Here is a 25,518-nt window from a genome sequence, read left to right as displayed (position 1 = left end):
TCTAAAAAAAAAAGAAAAGAAAAGAAAAACTTGCTTTACGAATCTGGGTGCTCCTCTATTGGGTGCATATATATTTAAGATAGTTAGCTCTTTTTGTTGCATTGATCTCTTTATCATTATGTAATATCCTTCTTTGTCTTTATTGATTTTGTTAAAGTCTGTTTTTTTATTATACTTTAAGTTTTAGGGTACATGTGCACAATGTGCAGGTTAGTTACATATGCATACATGTGCCATGTTGGTGTGCTGCACCCATTAACTCATCATTTAACATTAAGTATATCTCCTAATGCTATACCTCCCCCCTCCCCCCACCCCACAACAGGCCCCGGTGTGTGATGTTCCCCTTCCTGTGTCCATGTGTTTTCATTGTTCAATTCCCACCTATGAGTGAGAATATGCGGTGTTTGGTTTTTTGTCCTTGCGATAGTTTGCTGAGAATGATGGTTTCTAGCTTCATCCATGTCCCTACAAAGGACATGAACTCATTCTTTTTTATGGCTGCATAGTATTCCATGGTGTATGTGTGCCACATTTTCTTAATCCAGTCTATCATTGTTGGACATTTGGGTTGGTTCCAAGTCTTTGCTATTGTGAATAGTGCTGCAATAAACATACGTGTGCATATGTCTTTATAGCAGCATGTTTTATAATCCTTTGGGTATATACCCATTAATGGGATGGCTGGGTCAAATGGTATTTCTAGTTCTAGATCCCACAGGAATCACCACACTAACTTCCACAATGGTTGAACTAGTTTACAGTCCCAGCAACAGTGTAAAAGTGTTCCTATTTCTCCACATCCTCTCCAGCACCTGTTGTTTCCTGACTTTTTAATGATCGCCATTCTAACTGGTGTGAGATGGTATCTCATTGTGGTTTTGATTTGCATTTCTGTGATGGCCAGTGATGATGAGCATTTTTTCATGTGTCTCTTGGCTGCATAAATGTCTTCTTTTGAGAAGTGTCTGTTCATATACTTTGCCCACTTTTTGATGGGGTTGTTTTATTTTTCTTGTAAATTTGTTGGAGTTCATTGTAGATTCTGGATATTAGCCCTTTGTCAGATGAGTAGATTGCAAAAATTTTCTCCCATTCTGTAGGTTGCCTGTTCACTCTGATGGTAGTTTCTTATTGCTGTGCAGAAGCTCTTTAGTTTAATTAGATCCCATTTGTCAATTTTGGCTTTTGTTGCCATTGCTTTTGGTGTTTTAGACATGAAGTCCTTGCCCATGCCTATGAATTAATTTTTGTATAAAGTGTAAGGAAGGGATCCAGTTTCAGCTTTCTACAATGGCTAGCCAGTTTTCCCAGCACCATTTATTAAATAAGGAATCCTTTCCCCATTGCTTGTTTTTGTCAGGTTTGTCAAAGATCAGATAGTTGCAGATATGCGGCATTATTTCTGAGGGCTCTGTTCTGTTCCATTGGTCTATATCTCTGCTTTGGTACCAGTACCATGCTGTTTTGGTTACTGTAGCATTGTAGTATAGTTTGAAGTCAGGTAGCATGATGCCTCCAGCTTTGTTCTCTTGGCTTAGGATTGACTTGGAAATGTGGGCTCTTTTTTGGTTCCATATGAACTTTAGTTTTTTCCAATTCTGTGAAGAAAGTCATTGGTAACTTGATGGGGATGGCATTGAATCTATAAATTACCTTGGGCGGTATGGCCATTTTCACGATATTGATTCTTCTTACCCATGAGCATGGAATGTTCTTCCATTTGTTTGTATCCTCTTTTATTTCCTTGAGCAGTGGTTTGTAGTTCTCCTTGAAGAGGTCCTTCACGTCCCTTGTAAGTTGGATTCCTAAGTATTTTATACTCTTTGAAGCAATTGTGAATGGGAGTTCACTCATGATTTGGCTCTCTGTTTGTCTGTTATTGGTGTATAACAATGCTTGTGATTTTTGCACATTGATTTTGTATCCTGAGACTTTGCTAAAGTTGCCTATCAGCCTAAGGAGATTTTGGGCTGAGACGATGGGGTTTTCTAGATATACAATCATGTCATTCTCAAACAGGGACAATTTGACTTCCTCTTTTCCTAATTGAATACCATTTATTTCCTTCTCCTGCCTGATTGCCCTGGCCAGAACTTCCAACACTATGTTGAATAGGAGTGCTGAGAGATGGCATCCCTGTCTTGTGCCAGTTTTCAAAGGGAATGCTTCCAGTTTTTGCCCAGTCAGTATGATATTGGCTGTGGGTTTGTTATGGATAGCTCTTATTATTTTGAGATACGTCCGATCAATACCTAATTTATTGAGAGTTTTTAGTATGAAGGGCTGTTGAATTTTGTCAAAGGCCTTTTCTGCATCTATTGAGATAATCATGTGGTTTTTGTCTTTGGTTATGTTTATATGCTGGATTACGTTTATTGATTTGCGTATGTTGAACCAGCCTTACATCCCAGGGATGAAGCCCACTTGATCATGGTGGATAAGCTTTTTGATGTGCTGCTGGATTTGGTTTCCCAGTATTTTATTGAGGATTTTTGCATCAATGTTCATCAGGGATATTGGTCTAAAATTCTCTTTTTTTGTTGTGTCTCTGCCAGGCTTTGGCATCAGGATGATGCTGGCCTCATAAAATGAGTTAGGGAGGATTCCCTCTTTTCTATTGATTGGCATAGTTTCAGAAGGAATGGTACCAGCTCCTCCTTGTACCTCTGGTAGAATTTGGCTGTGAATCCATCTGGTCCTGGACTTTTTTTGTTGGTAAGCTATTAATTATTGCCTCAATTTCAGAGCCTGTTATTGGTCTATTCAGATATTCAACTTCTTCCTGGTTTAGCCTTGGAAGGGTGTAAATGTCGAGGAATTTATCCATTTCTTCTAGATTTTCTAGTTTGTTTGCATAGAGGTGTTTATAGTATTCTCTGATGGTAGTCTGTATTTCTGCAGGATCGGTGGTGATATCCCCTTTATCATTTTTTATTGTGTCTGTTTGATTCTTTTCTCTTTTCTTCATTAGTCTTGCTAGTGGTCTATCAATTTTGTTGATCTTTTCAAAAAACCAGCTCCTGGATTCTCTGATGTTTTGAAGGGTTTTATTGTGTCTCTATTTCCTTCAGTTCTGTTCTGATCTTAGTTATTTCTTGCCTTCTGCTAGCTTTTGAATGTGTTTGCTCTTGCTTCTCTAGTTCTTTTAATTGTGATGTTAGGGTGTCAATTTTAGATCTTTCCTGCTTTCTCTTATTGGCATTTAGCGCTATAACTTTCCCTCTACCCACTGCTTTGAATGTGTCCCAGAGATTCTAGTATGTTGTGTCTTGGTTCTCATTGGTTTCAAAGAACATCTTTATTTCTGCCTTCATTTCGTTATGTACCCAGTAGTCATTCAGGAGCAGGTTGTTCAGTTTCCGTGTAGTTGAGCGGTTTTGAGTGAGTTTCTTAATCCTGAGTTCTAGTTTGATTGCACTGTGGTCTGAGAGACAGTTTGTTATAATTTCTGTTCTTTTCATTTGCTGAGGAGTGCTTGACTTCCAACTATGTAGTCAATTTTGGAATAGGTGTGGTGTGGTGCTGAAAAGAATGTATATTCTATTGATTTGTGGTGGAGAGTTCTGTAGATGTCTATTAGGTCCACTTGGTGCAGGGCTGAGTTCAATTCCTGGATATCCTTGTTAACTTTCTGTCTCGTGGATCTGTCTAATGTTGACAGTGGGGTGTTAAAGTCTCCCATTATTATTGTGTGGGAGTCTAAGTCTCTTTGTAGGTCTCTAAGGACTTGCTTTATGAATCTGGGTGCTCCTGTATTAGGTGCATATATATTTAGGATAGTTAGCTCTTCTTGTTGAATTGATCCCTTTACCATTATGTAATGGCCTTCTTTGTCTCTTTTGATCTTTGTTGGTTTAAAGTCTGTTTTATCCGAGACTAGGATTGCAATCCCTGCCTTTTTTTGTTTTCCATTTGCTTGGTAGACCTTCCTCCATCCCTTTATTTTGAGCCTATGTGTGTCTCTGCATGTGAGATGGGTTTCCTGAATACAGCACACTGGTGGGTCTTGACTCTTTATCCAATTTGCCAGTCTGTGTCTTTTAATTGGGGCATTTAGCTCATTTACATTTAAGGATAATATTGTTATGTGTGAATTTGATCCTGTCATTATGATGTCAGCTGGTTATTTTGCTCATTAGTTGATGCAGTTTCTTCCTAGCCTCTATGGTCTTTACAATTTGGCATGTTTTTGCAGTGGTTGGTACCTGTTGTTCCTTTCCATGTTTAGTGCTTCCTTCAGGAGCTCTTTTAGGGCAGGCCTGATGGTGACAAAATCTCTCAGCATTTGCTTGTCTGTAAAGGATTTTATTTCTCCTTCACTTATGAAGCTTAGTTTGGCTGGATATGAAATTCTGGGTTGAAAATTCTTTTCTTTCAGAATGTTAAATATTGGCCCCCACTCTCTTCTGGCTTGCAGAGTTTCTACCAAGAGATCAGCTGTTAGTCTGATGGGCTTCCCTTTGTGGGTAACCTGACCTTTCTCTCTGGCTGCCCTTAACATTTTTTCCTTCATTTCAACTTTGGTGAATCTGACAATTATATGTCTTGGAGTTGCTCTCCTTGAGGAATATCTTTGTGGCATTCTCTGTATTTCCTGAATTTGAATGTTGGCCTGCCTTGCTAGGTTGGGGAAGTTCTCCTGGATAATATCCTGCAGAGTGTTTTCCAAGTTGATTCCATTCTCCCTGTCACTTTCAGGTACATCATCAGACGTAGATTTGGTCTTTTCACATAGTGTCATATTTCTTGGAGGTTTTGTTTGTTTCTTTTTATTCTTTTTTCTCTAAACTTCTCAATTCATTTCATTCATTTGATCTTCCATCACTGATACCCTTTCTTCCAGTTGATCGAATCAGCTACTGAGGCTTGTGCATTTGTAACGTAGTTCTTCTGCCATGGTTTTCAGCTCCATCAGGTCCTTTAAGGACTTCTCTTCATTGGTTATTCTAGTTAGCAGTTCGTCTAATTTTTTTTCAAGGTTTTTAACTTCTTTGCCATGGGTTCAAACTTCCTTCTTTAGCTTGGAGTAGGTTGATTGTCTGAAGCCTTCTTCTCTCAACTCATCAAAGTCATTCTCCATCCAGCTTTGTTCTGTTGCAGGTGAGGAACTGCATTCCTTTGAAGAAGGAGAGGTGCTCTGATTTTTAGAGATTCTAGTTTCTCTGCTCTGTTTTTTCCCCATCTTTGTGGTTTTATCTACCTTTGATCTTTGACGATGGTGACGTATAGATGGGGTTTTGGTGTGGATGTCCTTTCTGTTTGTTAGTTTTCCTTCTAACAGTCAGGACCCTCAGCTGCAGGTCTGTTGGAGTTTGCTGGAGATCCACTCCAGACGCTGTTTGCCTGGGTATCAGCAGCGGAGGCTGCAGAACAGCAGATATTGGTGAACAGCAAATGTTGCTGCCTGATTGTTCCTCTGGAAGTTTCGTCTCAGAGGGGTACCTGGCCCTGTGAAGTGTCAGTCTGCCCCTACTGGGGGGTGCCTCCCATTTAGGCTACTCTCGGGTCAGGGACCCACTTGAGGAGGCAGTCTGTCTGTTCTCAGATCTTCAGCTGCATGCTGGGAGAACCACTGCTCTCTTCAAAGCTGTCAGACAAGGACATTTAAGTCTGCAGAGGTTTCTGCTGCCTTTTGTTTGGCTATGCCCTGCCCCCAGAGGTGGAGTCTACAGGGGCAGGCAGGCCTCCTTGGGCTGTGGTGGGCTCACCCAGTTCGAGCTTCCCAGCTGCTTTGTTTACCTACTCAAGCCTCGGCTATGGCGGGTGCCCCTCCCCCAGCCTCGCTGCTGCCTTGCACTTTGATCTCAGACTGCTGTGCTGGCAATGAGTGAGGCTCTGTGGGCATAGGACCATCTAAGCTAGGTGCGGGATATAATCTCCTGGTGTGCGGTTTGCTAAGACCATTGGAAAAGCACAGTATTAGGGTGGGAGTGACCTGATTTTCCAGGTGCCATCTGTCACCCCTTTCTTCAACTTGGAAAGGGAATTCCCTGACCCCTTGCAATTCCTGGGTGAGGCAATGCCTTGCCCTGCTTCAGCTCATGCTTGGTGTGCTGCACCCACTGTCCTGCACCCACTTTCAGACACTCCCCAGTGAGAGGAACCCAGTACCTCAGTTGGAAATGCAGAAATCACCCGTCTTCTGCATCGCTCATGCTGGGAGCTGTAGACTGGAGCTGTTCCTATTCGGCCATCTTGGCTCCACCCTCTAAAGTCTGTTTTATCAGAGACTAGGATTGCAACACTGTTTTTTTTTTTTTCTTTCCATTTGCTAGGTAAATATTCCTCCATTCCTTTTTTCTTTGAGCCTATGTGTGTCTTTGCACGTGATAAGTCTCCTGAACACAGCACACCAATGGGTCTCGACTCTTTATCCAATTTGCTAGGCTGTGTGATTTAATTGGGGCATTTAGCCCATTTACATTTAAAGTTGATACTGTTGTGTGTGAATTTGTTCCTGTCATCATGATGCTAACTAGTTATTTTGCCCGTTAGTTGATTCAGTTTCTTCATAGTGTCAATGATCTTTACAATTTGGCATGTTTTTGCAGTGGCTGGTACTGCTTTTTCCTTTCCATATTTAGTGCTTCCTTCAGGAGCTTTTGTAAGGCAGGCCTGGGTGGTGACAAAATCTTTCAGCATTTGCTTGTCTGTAAAGGATTTTATTTCTCCTTCGTTTATGAAGCTTAGTTTGGCTAGATATGAAATTCTGGGTTGAAAATTCTTTTCTTTAAGAATGTTGAATATTGGCCACCCCTCTTTTCTGGCTTGCAGGGTTTCTGCAGAGAGATTTGCTGTTAGTCTGATGGGCTTCCCTTTGTGGGTAACCTGACTTTTCTTTCTGGCTGCCCTTAACATTTTTTCCTTTGTTTCTACCTTGGAGAATCTGAAGATTATGTGTCTTGGGGCTGCTCTTCTTGAGGAGTATGTTAGTGGTGTTCTCCTTATTTCCTGAATTTGAATTTGGCCTGTCTTGCTAGGTTGGGAAAGTTCTCCTGGATGATATCCTGAAGAGTGTATTCCCACTTGGTTCCATTCTCCCCATCACTTTCAGATACACCAATCAAACCTAGGCTTGGTCTTTTTACATATTCCCATATTTCTTGGAGGCTTTGTTTGTTCTTTTTCTTTCTTTTTTCACTAATCTTGTCTTCATGCTTTATTTCATTAAGTTGATCTTTTATCACTGATATCCTTTCTTCTGCTTGATTGATTTGGCTATTTATACTTGTGTATGCTTCATGAAGTTCTCGTGCTGTGTTTTTCAGCTCCATCAGGTCATTTATGTTCTTTAAACTGATTATTCTAGTTAGCTGTTCCTGTAACCTTTTATCAAGTTTCTTAGCTTCCTTGCATTGGGTTAGAACATGCTCCTTTAGCTTGGACGAATTTGTTATTACCCATCTTCTGAAGCCTACTTCTGTCAATTCATCAAACTCATTCTCCATTCAGTTTTTTTCCCTTGCTGGTGAGTTGTGATCCTTTAGAGGAGAAGAGGCATTCTGGTTTTTGGAATTTTTAGCATTTTTGCACTGTTTTTTTCTCATCTTCGTGGATTTATCTACCTTTGATCTTTGATGATGATGACCTTTGGATGGGGTTTTTGCATGGATATCCTTTTTGTTGATGTTGATGTTATTGCTTTCTGTTTGTTAATTTTCCTTCTAACAGTCAGTCCCCTTTTCTGCAGGTCTGCTGGAGTTTGCTGGAAGTCCACTCCAGACCCTATTTTTCTGGGTATCACCAGCAGAGGCTGCAGAACAGCAAAGATTGCTCCCTGCTCCTTCCTCTGGAAGCTTCATCCCAGAGGGGCACCTGCCAGATGCCAGACAGAGCCCTCCTGTATGAGGTGTCTGTTGACCCCTGCTGAGAGTTGTCTCCCAGTCAGGAGGCATGGGGGTCAGGACCCACTTGAAGAGGCAGTCTGTCCCTTAGCAGAGCCTAAGTCCTGTCTTGGTAGATCCGCTGCTTTCTTTGGAGCCAGCAGACAGGAACATTTAAGTCTGCTGAAGCTACACTCACAGCAGCCCCTACCCCCACGTGCCCTGTCCTAGGGAGACAGCAGGGAGGCATGGCTGGGGCTGCACACTCCAGCATTCACACTATGCAGCCTCCCTATACTGCAGTCTACCTGGATTTGTTGTAACAATTTACAGATGACATAGAAAATTGGAATGTTATATATCTTTTTGTGGAAACTTTGGCTATTGTGCCCTTGTCATATATTCATTTCTAACTGTAACTAAATCTCCAATGCAATTTTAGTATTTTTGTTTTATGAGGCAATGGTATTTTAACTCATGTAAGAAAATATAGTGTTATCATGTAAGAAAATATAGTGTTATATGTATTTATAATTTCTGGTGTTTTCATTTCTTGTGCTTTCATCTTGTATCATTTCCCTTTAGTCTGAAAACCTTCCTTTAACAAGTCTGATTGTTTACATCTGCCAGAAATGACCTCTCTAGCTTTTCTTCGTCTAAAAATGTTATCATTGGTTATCAAATTCTAGGTTGACAGTTTTTTGTTTTTTTTTTTTTCAGTTCTTTAAATGTCTTTCTGGCTGGGCGCAGTGGCTCACGCCAGTAATCCCAGCACTTTGGGAGGCCAATGTGGGTGGATCATGAGATCAAGAGTTTGAGACCAACCTGGCTAATATGGTGAAATCCCATCTCTACTACAAACAAAAATTAGCCAGGTATGGTGGTGCATGCCTGTAATCCCAGCTACTAGAGAAGCTGAGGCAGGAGACTCACTTGAACCCGAGTGGTGGAGGTTGCAGTCAGCTGCAATCGCACCACTGCACTCCAGCCTGGGCAACAGAGCAAGACTTTGTCTAAAAAAAAAAAAAAAAAAAAAAGCAAAGCAAAGCAAAGCAAAACTTGCTTTATGAATTTGTGTGCTCCCATATTGTGTGCTTGTTAATTTTCTGTGTTGTTCACCTGGAATGACAGGAATGTTTAAGTCTGCTGAAGCTGCACCCACAGCAGCTCCTTCCCCCAGGTGCTGTTTCCCAGGGAGATGGGAGTTTTATCTATAAACCCCTGACTGGGGCTGCTGCCTTTCTTTCAGAGATGCCCTGCCTAGAGAGGAGGAATCTAGAGTCAGTCTGGCTACAGCAGCTTTGCCAAGCTATGGGGGGTTCCACCCAATTTGAATTTCCTGGTGGCATTGTTTACACTGTGAGGGGAAAACCGCCTACTGACTCCTCAGTAATGGTGCATGCCCCTCCCCCAACCAAGCTCCAGTGTCCCAGGTCGGCTTCAGACTGTTGTGCAGTGAGAAATTCAAGCCCATGGATCTTAGCTTGCTGGGTTCCATGGGGGTGGTACCTGCCAAGCCAGACCACTTGGCTCCCTGGCTTCAGCCCCCTTTCCAGGGGAGCAAACAGTTCTTTCTTGCTGGTGTTCCAGGTGCCACTGGGGTACAAAAAAAAAAAAAAAAAAAAAAAACTCCTGCAGCTAGCTCAGACTCTGCCCAAATGGCCACCCAGTTTTGTGCTTGAAGCCCAGGGCCCTGGTGGTGTAGGTGCCCAAGGGAATCTCCTGGTCTGCGTGTTGCAAAAACCATGTGAAAAGCATAGTATCTGGGCCAGATAGCACCATCCCTCACAGCACAGTCCCTCATGGCTTCCCTTGGCTAGGGGAGGGAGTTCCCCTACCTGGGAAAGGCACTTCCTGGGTGAGGCAATTCCCCACCCTGCTTCTGCTCTCCCTCCGTGGGCTGCACCCACTGCCTAACCAGACCCATTGAGATGAGCCAGGTACCTCAGTTGGAAATGCAGAAATCACCCACCTTCTGTGTTGGTCTCGCTGGGAGCTGCACACTGGAGATGTTCCTATTCAGCCATCTTGCCAGATCCTCTGTTCTGTGTGTACATATATTCCTAGAGACAAAATGCTCTTTTTTTTTTTTTTGAGACGGAGTTTTGCTCTTGTTGCCCAGGCTGCAGTGCAATGGCATGATATCTGCTCACCACAACCTCTGCCTCCAAGGTTCAAGCAATTCTCGTGCCTCAGCCTCCCAAGTAGCTGAGATTACAGGCATGCGCCACCACACACAGCTAATTTTGCATTTTTAGTAGAGATGAGGTTTCTCCATGTTGGTCAGGCTGGTCTCAAACTCCTGACCTCAGGTGATCAACCTGCCTCAGCCTCCCAAAGTGCTGGGATTACAGGCGTGAGCCACTGCACCGGGCCAACAAAATGCCCTTTCTTCTGTGAGGAAGCTGGGATGAGCTGCTGATCACTTAGAACCCACGATTAATAGAGCTGAGTTGGGATGGGGCCAATTTCAATTCCCTTTTGGTTTAAAATGAGATTATTGCCCTTCAATCCCACTCTCAGTTTCCTGTATTGCCACTCCCACTGAGGATCTTCTTTATTTGATTCTTTCAGGATTTGACCTAGAAGGGGTTTGGAGTTCACCTCTATTAGCATTCACTTCACTTCTACATTCACTTCCAGCAGGGCCCTGGCTGTAGAATGATTGGAGCTCTTCTAGCTCCATCCCTACTGCCAGTTAGAAAAATTTCTCTGGAGAGGAACTGTTGGCCAAGAGATTTATATTTATATTTGGCACTTTTGCAGGTTCTAATCTGTCAGCCAGTCCACATTGCCACTAACAGTTCATTGAATTTCTCCTGCGTTTGGTTTGAAAACTAACAGAATACAGGTTGGGGAAATATCTCTGAGGGTCAGCTTTTTCCCCTTGTAAAGACTAACTCCTTGCTCTGTGGCATGCTTTTTAAAAAGTGCATAATAAATATGAGAGTTGCATTGTTTCTAGTCAATGACCATGAAGTCATGAGCATGAATCCACCCGATTGACTGAGCATCAATCCCACCTGCGTGGTGCTTCATTTATCTCCTGTCGCATACTCATCACTTACAGCCTGTGATATATGAGTTGTTGCCCCAGTTTAACAAATGAGGAGATTGTGACATAGGTGCATAATGCCTTCTTGCAGTGACTATAGAGAGAAAGCACCAGAGAGTAGCAGGCTTCCATGGATTTGAGCACTTGTTGCATGCCAGGTATTTCACATGTGTTATTTCATTCCTAACCGCTGTGTAGTCTATATATATATGTGTGTATATGTATATATACTTTAAGTTCTGGGGTACATGTGCAGAACGTGCAGTTTTGTTACATAGGTATACATGTGCTATGGTGGTTTGCTGCACCCATCAACCCGTCACCTACATTAGGTATTTCTCCTAATGCTATCCCTCTCCTAGCCCCCCACCCCCTGACAGGCCCTGGTGTGTGATGTTCCTCTCCCTGTATCCACGTGTTCTCCTTGTTCACCTCCCACTCATGAGTGAGAAAATGTGGTGTTCGATTTTCTGTCCTGTGATAGTTTGCTGAGAATAATGGTTTCCAGATTCATCCATATCCCTGCAAAGGACATAAACTCATCCTTTTTTATGGCTGGATAGTATTCCATGGTGTATATGTACCACATTTTCTTTATCCAGTCTATCATCGATGGACATTTGGGTTGGTTCCAAATTTGCTATTGTGAATAGTGCCACAATAAACATATATGTGCATGTGTCTTTATAGTAGAATGATTTATAATCCTTTGAGTAGGTACCTAGTAATGGGATTACTGGGTCAAATAGTATTTCTAGTTCTAGATATTTGAGGAATCACCACACTGTCTTCCACAATGGTTGAACTAATTTATACTCCCACCAACAGTGTAAAAGTGTTCCTATTTCTCCACAACCTCTCCAGAATCTGTTGTTTCCTGACTTTTTAATTCTAACTTGCATGAGATGGTATCACATTGTGGTTTTGATTTGCATTTCTCTAATCACCAGTGATGTTGAGCATTTTTTCATATGTTTTTTTGCCACATAAATGTCTTCTTTTGAGAAGTGTCTGTTCATATCCTTTGCCCACTTTTTGATGTTTTTTTTTTCTTGTAAGTTTGTTTAAGTTCCTTGTAGATTCTGGATATTAGCCCTTTGTCAGATGGCTAGATTGCAAAAATATTCTCCCATTCTGTAGGTTGTCTGGTCACTCTGATGATAGTTTCTTTTGCTGTGTAGAAACTATTTAGTTTCATTAGATCCTATTTGTCAATTTTGGCTTTTGTCGCCATTGCCTTTGATGTTTTAGACATGAAGTCTTTGCCCATGCCTACCTGAATGGTATTGCCCAGGTTTTCTTCTAGGATTTTTATGGTTTTAGGTCTTATGTTTAAGTCTTTAATCCATCTTGAGTTGACTTTTGTATAAGGTGTAAGGAAGGGGTCCAGTTTCAGTTTTCTGCATATGGCTGGCCAGTTTTCCCAACACCATTTATTAAATAGGGGATCTTTTTTCTTTTGCTTGTTTGTGTTAGGTTTGTCAAAGATCAGATGGTTGTAGATGTGTGGCATTATTTCTGAGGCCTCTGTTCTGTTCCATTGGTCTATATATCTGTTTTGGAACCAGTACCATGCTGTTTTCGTTACTGTAGCTTTGTAGAATAGTTTGAAGTCAGGTAGCATGATGCCTCCAGCTGTTCTTTCTGCTTATGATTGTCTTGGCTATACGAGCTCTTTTTTGGTTCCCTTTGATGTTTAAAGTAATTTTTTTCCAATTCTGTGAAGAAAGTCAGTGGTAGCTTGATGGGGATAGCATTGAATCTATAAATTTGGGGCAGTATGGCCATTTTCATGATATTGATTCTCCCTATCAATGAGCCTGGAATGTTTTTCCATTTGTTTGTGTCCTCTCTTACTTCCTTGAGCAGTGGTTTATAGTTGTCCTTGAAGAGGTCCTTCACATCCCTTGTAAGTTGGATTCCTAGGTATTTTATTCTCTTTGTAGCAATTGTGAATGGGAGTTCACTCAAGATTTGGCTCTCTGTTATTGGTGTATAGGAATACTTGTGATTTTTGCACACTGATTTTGTATCCTGTGACTTTGGTGAAGTTGCTTACCAGCTTAAGAAGATTTTGGGCTGAGATAATGGGGTTTTCTAAATATACAATCATGTCATCTGCAAACAGAGATAGTTTGAATTCCTCTCTTCCTATTTGAATACTTTATTTCTTTCCCTTGCCTGATTGCCCTGGACAGAACTTCCAATACTATGTTGAATAGGAGTGGTGAGAGGGGGCATCCTTGTCTTGTGCCAGTTTTCAAAGGGAATGCTTCCAGTTTTTGCCCATTCAGTATGATTCTGGCTGTAAGTTTGTCATAAATAGCTGTTATTATTTTGGGATACCTTCCATCAATATCTAGTTTATTGAGAGTTTTTAGCATGAAGGGGTGTTGAATTTTGTCCAAGGCCTTTTCTGCATCTATTGGGATAATCATGTGGTTTTTGTCATTAGTTCTGTTTATGTGATGGATTACATTTACTGATTCATGTATGTTGAACCAGCCTTGCATCCCAGGTAAGCTGTGTAGTCTTTATCCCTATTTGACAGATAAGTGAAACTGAAACTCAAAGAGGTAGGGCAACTTGCACAAGAAACTTGCTAAAGCTTGCTGTATGAGAAGCAGCTCAGGCATGATTTATGGACAACTGTCCAAAAACCTTGCCCAGACCTGTGAAACAGGACCATCTGCCTCTGCTCTCACGGACGAGCTTGATTTGCAGTATTAGTTCAGCTATCCATTTCTCAATTTTCAGAATAGGAGAAGGAAGGGCATTTTTCAATTTTCTAGCCCTCATTTTCAAAAACATCTTTTGTTTTTGTTTTTGTTTTTGTTTTTGAGACGGAGTCTCGCTCTGTTGACCAGGCTGGAGAGCAGTGGTGCAATCTCGGCTCACTGCCAGCTCTGCCTCCCTGGTTCACGCCATTCTCCTGCCTCAGCCTCCTGAGTAGCTGGGACTACAGGTGCCCACCACACCTGGCTAATTTTTTGTATTTTTAGTAGAGATGGGGTTTCACCATGTTAGCCAAGATGGTCTTGATCTCCTGACCTCATGATCCGCCCGCCTCGGCCTCTCAAAGTGCTGGGATTACAGGCTGAGCCACCGCACCCAACCAACATCTCATATAATTTTATGGATCTCTTCTGGCCAACTATTGTGATTTCGAGTTTGCCCTCGAGGCCTGAGAGCAAGGATGAAGATTTTTCTTTCCTTGGAAGATCCAGGTCTCCTTACATGTTGATTTTGTGTCAGATAAAAGAGCCTGTTTTCAGGGTCCTCTGGGAGTGACAACAGGATAGGAAACCACCTTTACATCTTGGGACTATTAACGGAGGAAGAAAGTCCTGAAGTCCCCAAGAAGAGCTGACCCATCATCCTTCTTGTTTGCTGACCTGGTAACAACAAATGCCTACGTGTAATGAAGGATGGCCATGTCTAATGAAGAAATAAACATGGTCAGGTGATGGTACCCACCTGTGCTAGGTTGAACATTTGTCCCAAGAGTTATCTGCATCCCAGTCCTCAGAACCTGTGAATGTTAACTTATTTATGGTATGGATTGAATGGCATCTCCCTGTCTCCCAAAACATATACGTAGAAATCTCTCAGCACCTCAGGATGAGACCTTATTGCGAAATAGGTTTCTTGAAGATGATCACCTAAGATGAGGCCATTATGGCAGGCCCTAATCCACTGTGACTGGTGTTTTTACACAAAGGGGACATTTGGACACAGAGACAGATACACAGACAGGCAAGATGATATGAGAACAAGGGTAGCATACCATCTACAAGCAAGGAAATGCCTGGGACTGCTGGAAGCCAGGAGAGAGGCACAGAGCAGATCTTCCCTCACAGCCCAAAGACACCTCCATCCCAGACTTCAAGTCTCCAGAGAGGAGACAATAAACATCAATTGTTTCAAAAAGTACCACGAGCCATCAAGTTCTTAGTACTTTTGTTTATAGCTGCCCTAGGAAATCACTACAACTTTGCAGATATTGATTGAGATAAAGATTTTGAGATGGGGAGATTGCCCTGGATTATCTGGCCCTAAATATTATCACGAGTCGTTATAACAGGAAGAGAGGAGGAAACTTGACTATAGGAAATAGGAGAATGAAAAGAGAGAGAGCTCTGAAGACGCTACACTGCTGGCTTTGAAGATGGAGGAAGAGGCCACAAGCCAAGGAACACAGGCAGTCACCAGAAGCTAAAAAGGTGCAGGAAACAGGTTGTTCCCTCAGAGCCTCCAGAGGAAACCAGGCTGCCCACACCTTGATATTAAACTAGTAAAACTGATTTTGTAACTGCACCAGACCAATTTGGTTTATTTATTTATTTATTTTTAGAGGCAGAGTCTTGCTCTGTTGTCCAGGCTACAGTGCAGTGCATGATCATAGCTTACTGCAGCCTCCAACTCCTGTGCTCAAGTGATCCCCTTGCCTCAGCTTACCAAGTAGGGATTACAGGTGTGTGCCACAATGCCCTGCTAATTAAATTAAAATTTTTTTTTTTTTTTTTTTTTTTTTTTTTTTAGAGATGGAGTCTTGTTATGTTTCCCAGGCTGGTCTTGAACTCCTGGGCTCAAGCAATCCCCTGCCTCAGCCTTCCATAGGGCTGGGATTATAGGCATGAGCCACCACACCCAACCTGGTGCTGAGGGACTCAAAATACACACAGATAATGGCTAGACCACATATAAAAATAGAACTCTGACCCACAGTCTGCAGCAACCTGCTCTGGAAACCAATCACCTTATTTATAATAAACAGCCTAGGAGGCCAGCCTGCTCTTAATCAGACTGCTAGCAAGTCAGATCGCTAACTTTAGGAACAATCCAGGAAGTTAAACAATTTGTGCAACAATCTGCACACAATGGCCAGGACTCCATTAATAACTGGCAGATTTCCTCATTTGTCTTACTTCCAACTTAGGATCAGCCAGAGAAAGCCAAATGTGTCCCTCGCAAACCTCGTTGATGGCAGTGGCTGCTGCCACGGAGCCAGCTGCAGCAGGGAGGCACAGCTTGGGCTGCACACTCCATGGAGTGGGTGGGAGCCCCGCCCCTTCTGAGTTGGGAGGGGAGCTGCCCTGTGCAGCTGCAGCTGCCCAACACAGCTGCAGTTCCAGGCCTCCTGCTCTATAGAGCAGTCAGGATCCCCACCCTCCTGGGCGGGGTGACAAACACCCAAACTGCAGCTGTGGATCCAAGCCTCCCTGAGCTCTTTGGGAAGGGTTGGGAGCAGTCAGGATCTCCCTTCCCGGTGCAGGTGTGGCTGCAGCCGCCCTCCTAGGTGCAGAAGCCGGGTGTCTCTGCAGCCTGTATCCTTCGGGGCCCCAGGAAGGATCCCCTATCCATGCAGGCTCAGGAGTGTCTGCCTGGCCTCTCTCCACTCCCAGTGCCTGCTCTGATCTCAGAGCGGGTTGGGGCCAAGCCCCAGGGCCATGAATGGTGGCAGGAGGCAGACAGAATCCTGGGTGGAAGGGGGCATGTCCCCAGTAAGGCCCCACCCTCAGGCCAGGGAGCACCTGAAGCCTGGGGCCTGGGCTGCCAGTCCAGCGGACCAGAGCAGGGACTTGTGGTGCCTCTTCTGGGCCCAACATGGCTGCCCATGGACCAATCAGCACACACTTCCTCCCCTTTGGGGTCCATAAAAGCCCTGGGCTTATCCAGAGCAGGGTAGAGGATGGCTAGAGAAGGAAGAGGGAAGTGAGACCAACGATGGAACTGACGACTGAGGACTGGCTGCAGAGAGGAGTACCCTCTCTGCTGAGAGCTTTGAAGATGTGCAGAGACATCATGCCTGTGGAGAGGAGAGGAGCCATCCTCTCCAGGGCCACCTCTCTGCTAAGAGCTGAACACATGGCTGGATGACCTGCCTACAGAGAGGAGCTACTCACTCCCCTTGAGGTGTTCTAACACCAAATACAACTCTTCTTCACCCTTCATTTGTCTGTGTATCTCATTCTTCCTGGATGCAGAACAACTCCTGCGAAAGCTCCCATCGCTCATTGACACCCCAGAGATCCCATAACATGGTGGGACACCCTGCTCCCAGTTAGCCCACCTCCAGCACCCCCACAGCCACAGCCTCCTATCAGACCACATCTGAGGCTTCTTTTCCCCCTTGAAAGCTTTTCCTCTTCTCTGACAAAGTACAAGTGGCAGTGGCTGACTCCTTTACTATAGCAAACTCTGGGTAAACAGCCTTTGATTTTCTTATTTGGTTGGTCTTCATTTATTTCCACAGTGCTCAGTAAGTATTTGTTGAATGAACAGTGAATAACCAACGATTGAGTGCCTAAAAGTGTGGGCCATCAACTGGGGACAAGGGCCACAGAACAACTGACTGCACTGCACTTCCTGTCAGTCATGCATTAACAAAACTCCGAGTGTCGGCAGATTCTCACCATGACACTCAGTGGGGTCCTGTTCCCTCACACCATCCATGAGCAAGGTGAGGGTTGCAGGGGAGAAAAAAGTGGCTTCCCTCCACCTTCCTAGGTTCTCTGTCTGGGCTTCAAGTTAAATTGACATATGACAGATTAACAGGAGGAAAAATATATTTAGTTATATACACATGGGAGATTCACAAAACATGAGACTCAAAGATGGGTCAGATGATTGAAGCTTACACATCCTGAGCTACAGAAAGGAATTGGAGTGTGGGGCTGTCTTGGAGACAAGTTATGAGAGGGTGATGATGTGGTAGGTGTTAAGAAATTATTTTAGGCAGATAGAGAGGAAAAGAGGTCCTTGGAAAGTTTTTGTTTTTAACTCAGCTCCAGAAACATTTCTTGTCTACCTAAAAAGCCCTGGCTCTTAGAGCTGGGCTGGCAACTTTGATATGCAAATGCCAGCCATTAGAAACTGGTCCACCCAAATATGGCGATTCCCGCGGCCCTCTTGCCCTTGCCCCGACAGTGCCTGGCAACATGGCCACGCCCACATATTCCCACAGGCGTAGAACATCAAGATGCCCTGCATTTGCATATTAAAAGGCTGGGGTGGGACGGCCAGTTTTTTCGTGGGCTACATGAATGTCATGCCTGGTCAAACCAATCCCTTGAGCCCTGTGCAAATCAGACACCTCCTTCAGCCTCTACATATATCTCGCTGGTTTCTACCCCACTTGGGGTCTCCTCTTTCAGCTTTGGAGCCCCCCTCCCTCTGTCTCTGTATGGGGGAGCTTCTTCCTTCTTTCTTGCCTGTTACACTCTCTGCTCCTTAAAACCACTCCACATGTTTCCGTGTCACTTTATCTAATTCTACTCGAGACAAGAGGCCTGGTGTTCCTCCACTCATTGGAGCCATATCATTTTGGTGCATGGGACAGGAAAGGAAATTCATTCAACAGACTGGTGAGTATGGAGCGGACCTCAACTTTAAATCTGTCCTTTCATCTCAAGGCTCTCTTCCACCTACCCTGTCACCAAACTTTCTTTCTCTTTCTAACCACAGTTGCCTACCCTCTTTCTGTGTGTCTAACGTGCAGGAATCTTTGCAGTTCAGGGAAACAGGTCTGTTAGAAAGGGTCGCAAATTGCAGCAGGCAGTAACTCAATAAATGGTCTCTCTCTCTCCAGTTTCCCTGGTAAGCACGTGGTATTTCCAAGCCACCTAGTAGAAATCAGGCTCTAGGCCTCTTCTGGGAACAGGAAGTTTCTGCCTTTAGCAGTTAGGAGTAAGATGTCTTCCACAGTCAAATTTCAGTCTCGATATTGTCCCACTGGCAGGAAAACAGCCATTCAGTTCCTACATTCCTTTAGGGCTTAATTAATAAAGGAATTTTAAGTCCGGAAGTTAACCAGGACCATTTTTCTACAGGTAAATGTTTTAGCATGGGCCATAATAGGATATAGAGTTCAATCTGGCATGGCCCCTCCGTTAAAGGGGCCTTGCCCAATTACGTGGTTTTTCTTGGAATCCATTTTTTTGGAAGGCACACAGGCCACACAACTCTAGGAGGTCAAAGGGAAATAAAAGGCAGAGGACTGACTGCTTAGGGACAGCGTGACTAAGGCTCAAAAGTTCAGTTCCTCTGGTGCCATGGCTTGGAGGGTCATACCTGCAGTCATGGGTGGCACATTTAAACGTGTGCCAGGAATCCAGGAACCACAGAGAAAAAATAGTTGGGGGATGCCCTCTACTGTTTTCATCTCCATCCTGGACCACATACCGAAAGGAAGGAGACTAAAAGTACACTTTTATTCTCACTTTTCTTTCTAAATGGGTAACAGATAACATGCACTCCCCTGGAGTGTATTTTGAAGCACTGGGACTCCTTCGACCTTGAAACTTTGAAGAAAAAGTGACTTATTTTCTTTTGCACAAGGGTATGGCCTTTTAACTAGATCTTTGCCAGTGTTGCAAGATCAACCCAGCTGTTTTAGCAACAACATTGGGCAGGCCCAGGTAAAACAGTTCCTCCAAATTAAAAAAGTAACTTTCAGGGAAATCATCAGAGGATACCCCTTATTTGGGGCCCCTTCAAGTTCCTTTCTTATTGCAGGACCTTAGGCAAAGTAAAGGGAGACCTAGGCCAATTTTCTTACGACCCTGATAGGTATATAGAAGCTTTCCAAAATTTAACGCAGGTATTTGACCTCTCATGGAGGAATGTTATGCTGCTCCTAAGCCAAACCCTAACTGCAGCTAAAACAGGCCACTCTGCAAGCAGAAGAGAATTTTGGAGATGAGCAACATGTCTCCTATAGCAGGCCAAAGGGAAAAGAGATAATAGGGAAGGCAAAGAAATAGGGGAAACACCATTCCCTTAAAATGCTTGGCTTAGAGTTGAGCTAGGGGAAAGGGAACCCAGAAGCCTAACAGGCTGGCAAAAGGGTAAAAATTTCTTACCAGTTTGGCTTTTGGCTTCTCTCTCCCTGTGCAAACCAGTAAAAGGAATAATAAGGATCATTGTTTATATTCTCTGTAAATTTATAATTAATGAAAAAGGATTGGCGAGGTTGGTCTTAAGCTGTAAACAATCTGGTGTGCTTTGCATGTCTTTCTGTATGGTGCTGTCCAAGAAAGGGTATCTTAGGTTAGGATGCAGGCCCAGAACCCCATAAACCTGCTGTTCAAGCCAACCCAACAAACCCCTCAGTAACAAACTTGGCTACAGGTCTCCATCTTGTTTCATGTCCTTGGAACATGACCTGCAACCGCCCGGCAATACTTTTAGTCTCCGCCATTTTACAGTGGTGGCTGTCTTCTTGTGCTAAGTCAGTTCCTGGGTGAGGGCCACAAAATCAGATAAGCCAGTTTGTCAATCTGGGTGGTACCAACTGATCCACCAAGGGCAGAGTTTACAAAATATCTTAAGCACTGAGCTTGACAGCAGTTTAGGGAGGGTCAAAAGCTTGTAGCCTACAGCTGCACGACTCCTAAGCCATGGTTTCTAATCTTATGGCTAGTTTCTTGGTCTGGTCCCCAGGCAAGAGGGAAGCATATCTTAAGAAGGGGCTGTTATCATCTTTGCTTTAAACTATAAACTATAAACCAGGCTCCTCACAAAGTTGGTTCAGCCTAGACCCAGGGATGACCAAGAACAGCTTGGGGGCTGGAAACAAAATGAAGTTGTTTGGGTCGGATCTCTTCCACTGCCTCAGTCACAATTTTGCAATGATAGTTTCAAAAGCTGTCTATCACTCCTTTGAAAAAACCTCATACACTTGCGATTAAGTCATAACCTAAGGCTCACTGGTTTCACCTGTGAGGTTACTTTTCATGAAGCTGAAAAGCCAAAAATCTTAACTACTAGGCGAGTAATCAGGAATTTAAAAGGATTTTCTTAAAGAGTGTTCAGCTTAATTAAAAGTGGATATCCAAGTTATAGGTATATTTTAAAGGCCTTTATGTTTGTCCCTTCTTAAATCTTTTCTGGAAAAAGGCTCTTTTCTTCTTGAATTATTTTTCTACACTTTTTTTTGTCTTACCACTTTTCACTTTTTTTTTTTTGGAGATGGAGTCTTGCTCTGTCGACCAGGCTAGAGTGCAGTCACGCGATCTCGGCTCACTGCAACCTCTACCTCCCGGGTTCAAGCGGTTCTCCTGCCTCAGCTTCCCGAGTAGCTGCAATTATAGGCATGCGCCACCATGTCCGGCTAATTTTGCATTTTTAGTAGAGCTAGGGTTTCTCCATGTTGCCCAGGCTGGTCTGGAACTCCTGACTCCAGGTGATCTGCCCGCCTCGGCCTCCCACAGTGCTAGGATTATAGGCATGAGCCAACATGCCCGGCCTGCCTTGCCACTCTTAGTGCATGCCTGAGAGGCCTTAAGATAACTTCTGGTAGCATGGGACTCCTTGAGAAAAACAGAGGAGGCGCGGCAGACCCCGTTTTGGGAAAAAACCTCTGAGAAGAATCAGGTTTGTTTCCCGGCTGATGAGCTGCGGGGTAAGCCGCGCTGTGTCCGCTCCCACCGCAGGGCCCTGGAGCCCCACCCCGCCCACTCGGGCCTGTGGGCGGCTCACACCCGACTGCCTCCTCTCCTGCTGGGCTCCCCGGCTCCAGGCCCGCAGCGCTGTCTTCCTACCGCTCCCTGGCGCCCCTGGACTACCTCAGCGGCCTAGTGCACCCCGACGGCGGCCGCCTGGCTGCAGGACCGCAAGCTCGTCTCTCCCGCGGAGGCTGCAGCGCGGGTCTAACCGGCGGTCAGGTGGGAGGCGCCGGGTGTTTCCTCCTGGCGGCCGTGGCTGTAACCGCCACCTGGCACTGCGCCATCCTCTTTGGCACCCGGCACGCGCGGACCCCGAGGCGGCTGGCGGGTGGACTGTGGCGTGGTCTTCAGGCCCCCCACCCAGGCACACTGGAGGCGGACCGCTTCCTGGAGGTCCGCGCCCTGCTGCACCTCTCCTGTGCGGCCCCTAGCTGTCTGAGGAGCTGGTACCATGCTGAGTGGTCGCGCCGCCGCCACGGCTGCACCTCGGGGTCATCGTGGGGTTACGTCGGGGTCATCGTGGGGTCACGTCCGGCTCGCCGCTGTGATGAAGGTGCCGTCAGCCCAGGCGGAGTGGAAGGTCCTGACCCGGTGCTTCTCCCACCCAGCTGTGGTGGGCCTCTACTACAGGGGACCCAGCGAGAGACCTGGCCACCTCCATCTTCTGCAGTGTCCTTGCCCCATGCTCAGCCCACTCATTTACAGCCTGAGGAACAGAGAGGTAACATGGGCTCTGCAGAAGGTGCTGGAGAGATGGGGGCTGTAGGCGCCCGCCCCCTAGGGCTTCCTCTCTGCTCTGTCCCTTCCTCTGCCCAGGCTCCCCGCTGCTCCTGCTCCTCCTGTCTGCTCTTACTGGGCCTCTGGGTGGTTAGGGCAAGGCTGTGAGCTGTGTAAGCTGCAAACATTTAGGATATGGGTGTGAAAGTTGACAGAACCAAAATGGGGTCACTGGTTTTAAAAACCCTGACAAATACAGCTGGGGAAGGCCAGGGAGGGAGAGTTCTTATGAACAAATACCTGATAACAGAAACTACCACAAAAGACTGCAAAGCCACAACCTTGCACAAATGCCATTACAGCCTACACACACGAAACAGGTCAGCTGCCCAGCAACTGCCCGTCCAAACTTCAACTGGTACTACCCTTGTTATTGATCCTTGGAGCCAGAATTACTTCAAAACAATTATGTAACCTGTCTCATTTTTTTCTTTAAAAACCTTTGTGGTTTTTTACGTCTCCGAATGCATAGTTTACTAGGGAACATATATTCCCATTGCAATGCTCTATACCCGAATAAACATTTTCTTTTAGAGTGTCTCCCTCTCTGCTTCTTAGTTTGGCACTTGGAAGGAAGATGCCAGGGTAGCCGATGGTACTTAATCAATGAATCTTCTCCCCACGAAGAACCACTATTTCCAAGGAATCAAGACCCATTGCAAATCTAAAACCTAGCAGATATATTACTTACATTGGAAATAAGAGGGTTGGAAGGCACAGCGTCTTTTCTGGATTGCATGTTAAAAGTGGACCAAGAGGCTGGGCGCGGTGGCTCACGCCTGTAATCCCAGCACTTTGGGAGGCCGAGGCGGGCGGATCACGAGGTCAGGAGATCGAGACCATCCTGTCTCTACTAAAAATACAAAAAATTATCCGGGTATGGTGGCGGGCGCCTGTGGTCCCAGCTACTCAGGAGGCTGAGGCAGGAGAATGGCGTGAACCCGGGAGGCGGAGCTTGCAGTGAGCCGAGATTGTGCCATTGCACTCCAGCCTGGGCGACAGAGCGAGACTCGTCTCAAAAAAAAAAAAAAAAAAAAAAAAAAGTGGACCAGGAGTGGAAACTGATTTTGATCATTGTGCACTGAAATGAGAGTGCTCGTCTGACATGCGGGAGCTGTGCGACCTGGGGCAAAGTTATTTCTTTTCTGTAGCATCACAACTACTGGCAAAGTTAGGTCCCACATTTCTTGGCACTCACTAATTACTAATTACTTTCTGTAACACAGACTCCATTTGTATGTGTCTTACGTTATTAAGCAACATTCAGAGTTTTGTGCCTTCTCAAAATTGTACTTTAAATATTAATACAGGTATCAAGGTGTAAAATCTCAAAATAGCCAGAACGTTTTTATTATTTTCAGCTTTATTGTGGTATAATTAACAAATAAACATTACATATATTCAAAGTGTACAATGTGATGTTTTGGTATGTGCATACATTGTGAAATGATTGTCACTGAATGTAGTAATCTCAAAACACCAGAATGTTTTGATAGTTTTCCTGTAAGCATTAACATGGTAGAAATTACAGAGGATACAAATGCCTCATTCCATGCAATCATTATTCTTTATTCTTGACACCATTGGGAGTGAGGTGTGAGGAAGAGACAATGGCGAGGATTGGCTTCCATCAGGATTCCATCATGGGCACCCTGGAGGGACTTGGGAAATAATCTTTTGTTCAATGTCTTCTATAAATATCTCTTTGAAAATGCTGGACCAAAATCTCCACTCAGTCGCTCCATCAGAAGAGACCAGCATCACTTCCTGAGAGCCCATGAAATATTGGGTACCAAGTGGGCATGGACACAAAATGGTGAAGGACTGAGCATGGTCCAGCCCTGGGGAGTTTGGAATCTGATACTGATATGGAACCAGCCACGCACAGCAAGCCAATCACTGACAACAGGTTTTGCAAAAGAGAAATAATTTATTCAGTAGGCAGCCAAGCAAGGAGGTAGGAGAGCACCTTTCAAATCCACCTCCTCAAAGATGGGGTTTCAGGGATATTTATGGGGTAGAAGAGCAAAGTGGTCCCAGCCATGGGGAAAGGTGATTGCATTGGGGAAAAATGAGGTTGTCAGTGGTGTGCACAAGCATAGTTGAGGGTTCATGGCTCTTCTTAGGATGCATATTCAGAAGACGGTGTGGTTACTATGATCCAAGGGAGGAGCTTTTGGCACTCTGTCAAAAGTGCCTCATGGGCATTTGTGCAGGCCTGTTTGTAGGGTCAGTGGTTCCAACCGGTTTGGACTGGACAAGAGCTGTCCCCTAGTTCCTGAAAAACAACTTCAAGCAACCATTACCATAGTGGCATATAGTCACAGATGTTACCTCTAAGGAAGCTAGTGGGGGTCTACTTATGTATTGTTTGGCTATGTGACTACGCTATATAGATTTTAAGATCAACTACAAGTGAGCGATGAGAAGCAAGCAAGGCAGGTTAAGTTTGAGGGCTTCATTGGGTTAGCCCTCGGTTTCAGTAGGATTCAGAGTGTTCTGGAGGAGACAGCTGAGCAAAGGGTGAGAGTGAGTTCCAGAGGGGGAGAGCCAGGGACAGAGAAGGAGAGATGGCCCACGGAAGCCTGCCCACATCTTGTGAGCCTGGTGGGCCAGCCTGAGGAGTTAGGGTTTCCAGTGAGGACAGATGGGATCTGCCCTGCGTTTTAATAGAATCTCTCTAGCTGCTGCTAGAGAGGCTCTGTAGTAATTCAGGTGAGAGAATGATAGCATGTGGATCAGGAGAGAAATAAAGGAGGTGGCCAGATGTGGACAGGTTCTGGGTACATTTTTAAGTTCAAACAACAGGATTTTCCACCTTAGGATGGAGCTAATGACATTAGCCCACAAGGTTTCAAGGGGGATAAAATGAAAAACTTCATTTAACCCTTTTGGCACTGTTTGAGCTCTTTTCATCAAAATGCATATATGCTTTAGTAATCAATGCATTTTTAAAACAATTTAGGATATACAATTGTCTGTCATTTAAGGAAGCAATTCTTCAAGTCATTCTCTATAACTTGTATAGCAGAACCGCCCGCCCCTCCAGGCCCAACCAGGCCTTAGACACCAAGCCCACCAACCCAGGTTGGAGGGGCGCAGCCACCTCCCCAGGGCCGAAGGCCGGACAACATCAGCTATTCCCAGTGTTTGCAGCCAAGAGTCTCCCCGCCAGGGCACTCCAACCAGTCCCTCTATTCCCTTGCCCTTAGGGCCTTTATAAGGAGTAGGGGCGGGAAGGGGTGTGAGAGATTGACGCGTGGGTGCTGGGGGTCTAGTTGGGCAGGCAGCCAGGACATGGGTCCCCACCCAGGGAAGTGCCCATTGCGCCTCCAGTGCCAGGGCCCCCACGGCAGGCAGTTCTCCTCCAGCAGGGGCACACCCACTGGCACTCAGTGCCATCCAGGTGGGG

General features: G+C 44.9%; 1 protein-coding gene across 1 annotated transcript in view; it reads right to left on the bottom strand.

The window, feature by feature from the left end:
- Window positions 1–22,546, bottom strand: part of LOC100454559 (olfactory receptor 2V1) — a 49,668-nt gene extending 27,122 nt beyond the window's left edge. The window contains exon 1 of the mRNA XM_002832903.4: window positions 20,828–22,546. The gene's annotated coding sequence lies outside the window, so the exon portion shown is untranslated. The remainder of the gene's footprint in view (window positions 1–20,827) is intronic.
- Window positions 22,547–25,518: the final 2,972 nt, after the last annotated feature.

Source organism: Pongo abelii, chromosome 4 (assembly GCF_028885655.2).
Source record: "Pongo abelii isolate AG06213 chromosome 4, NHGRI_mPonAbe1-v2.0_pri, whole genome shotgun sequence".
NCBI classification, from domain to species: domain Eukaryota; kingdom Metazoa; phylum Chordata; class Mammalia; order Primates; family Hominidae; genus Pongo; species Pongo abelii.
The sequence above is the reverse complement of the archived record's forward strand: the minus strand, read 5'-3'. Positions and strand labels throughout refer to the sequence as shown.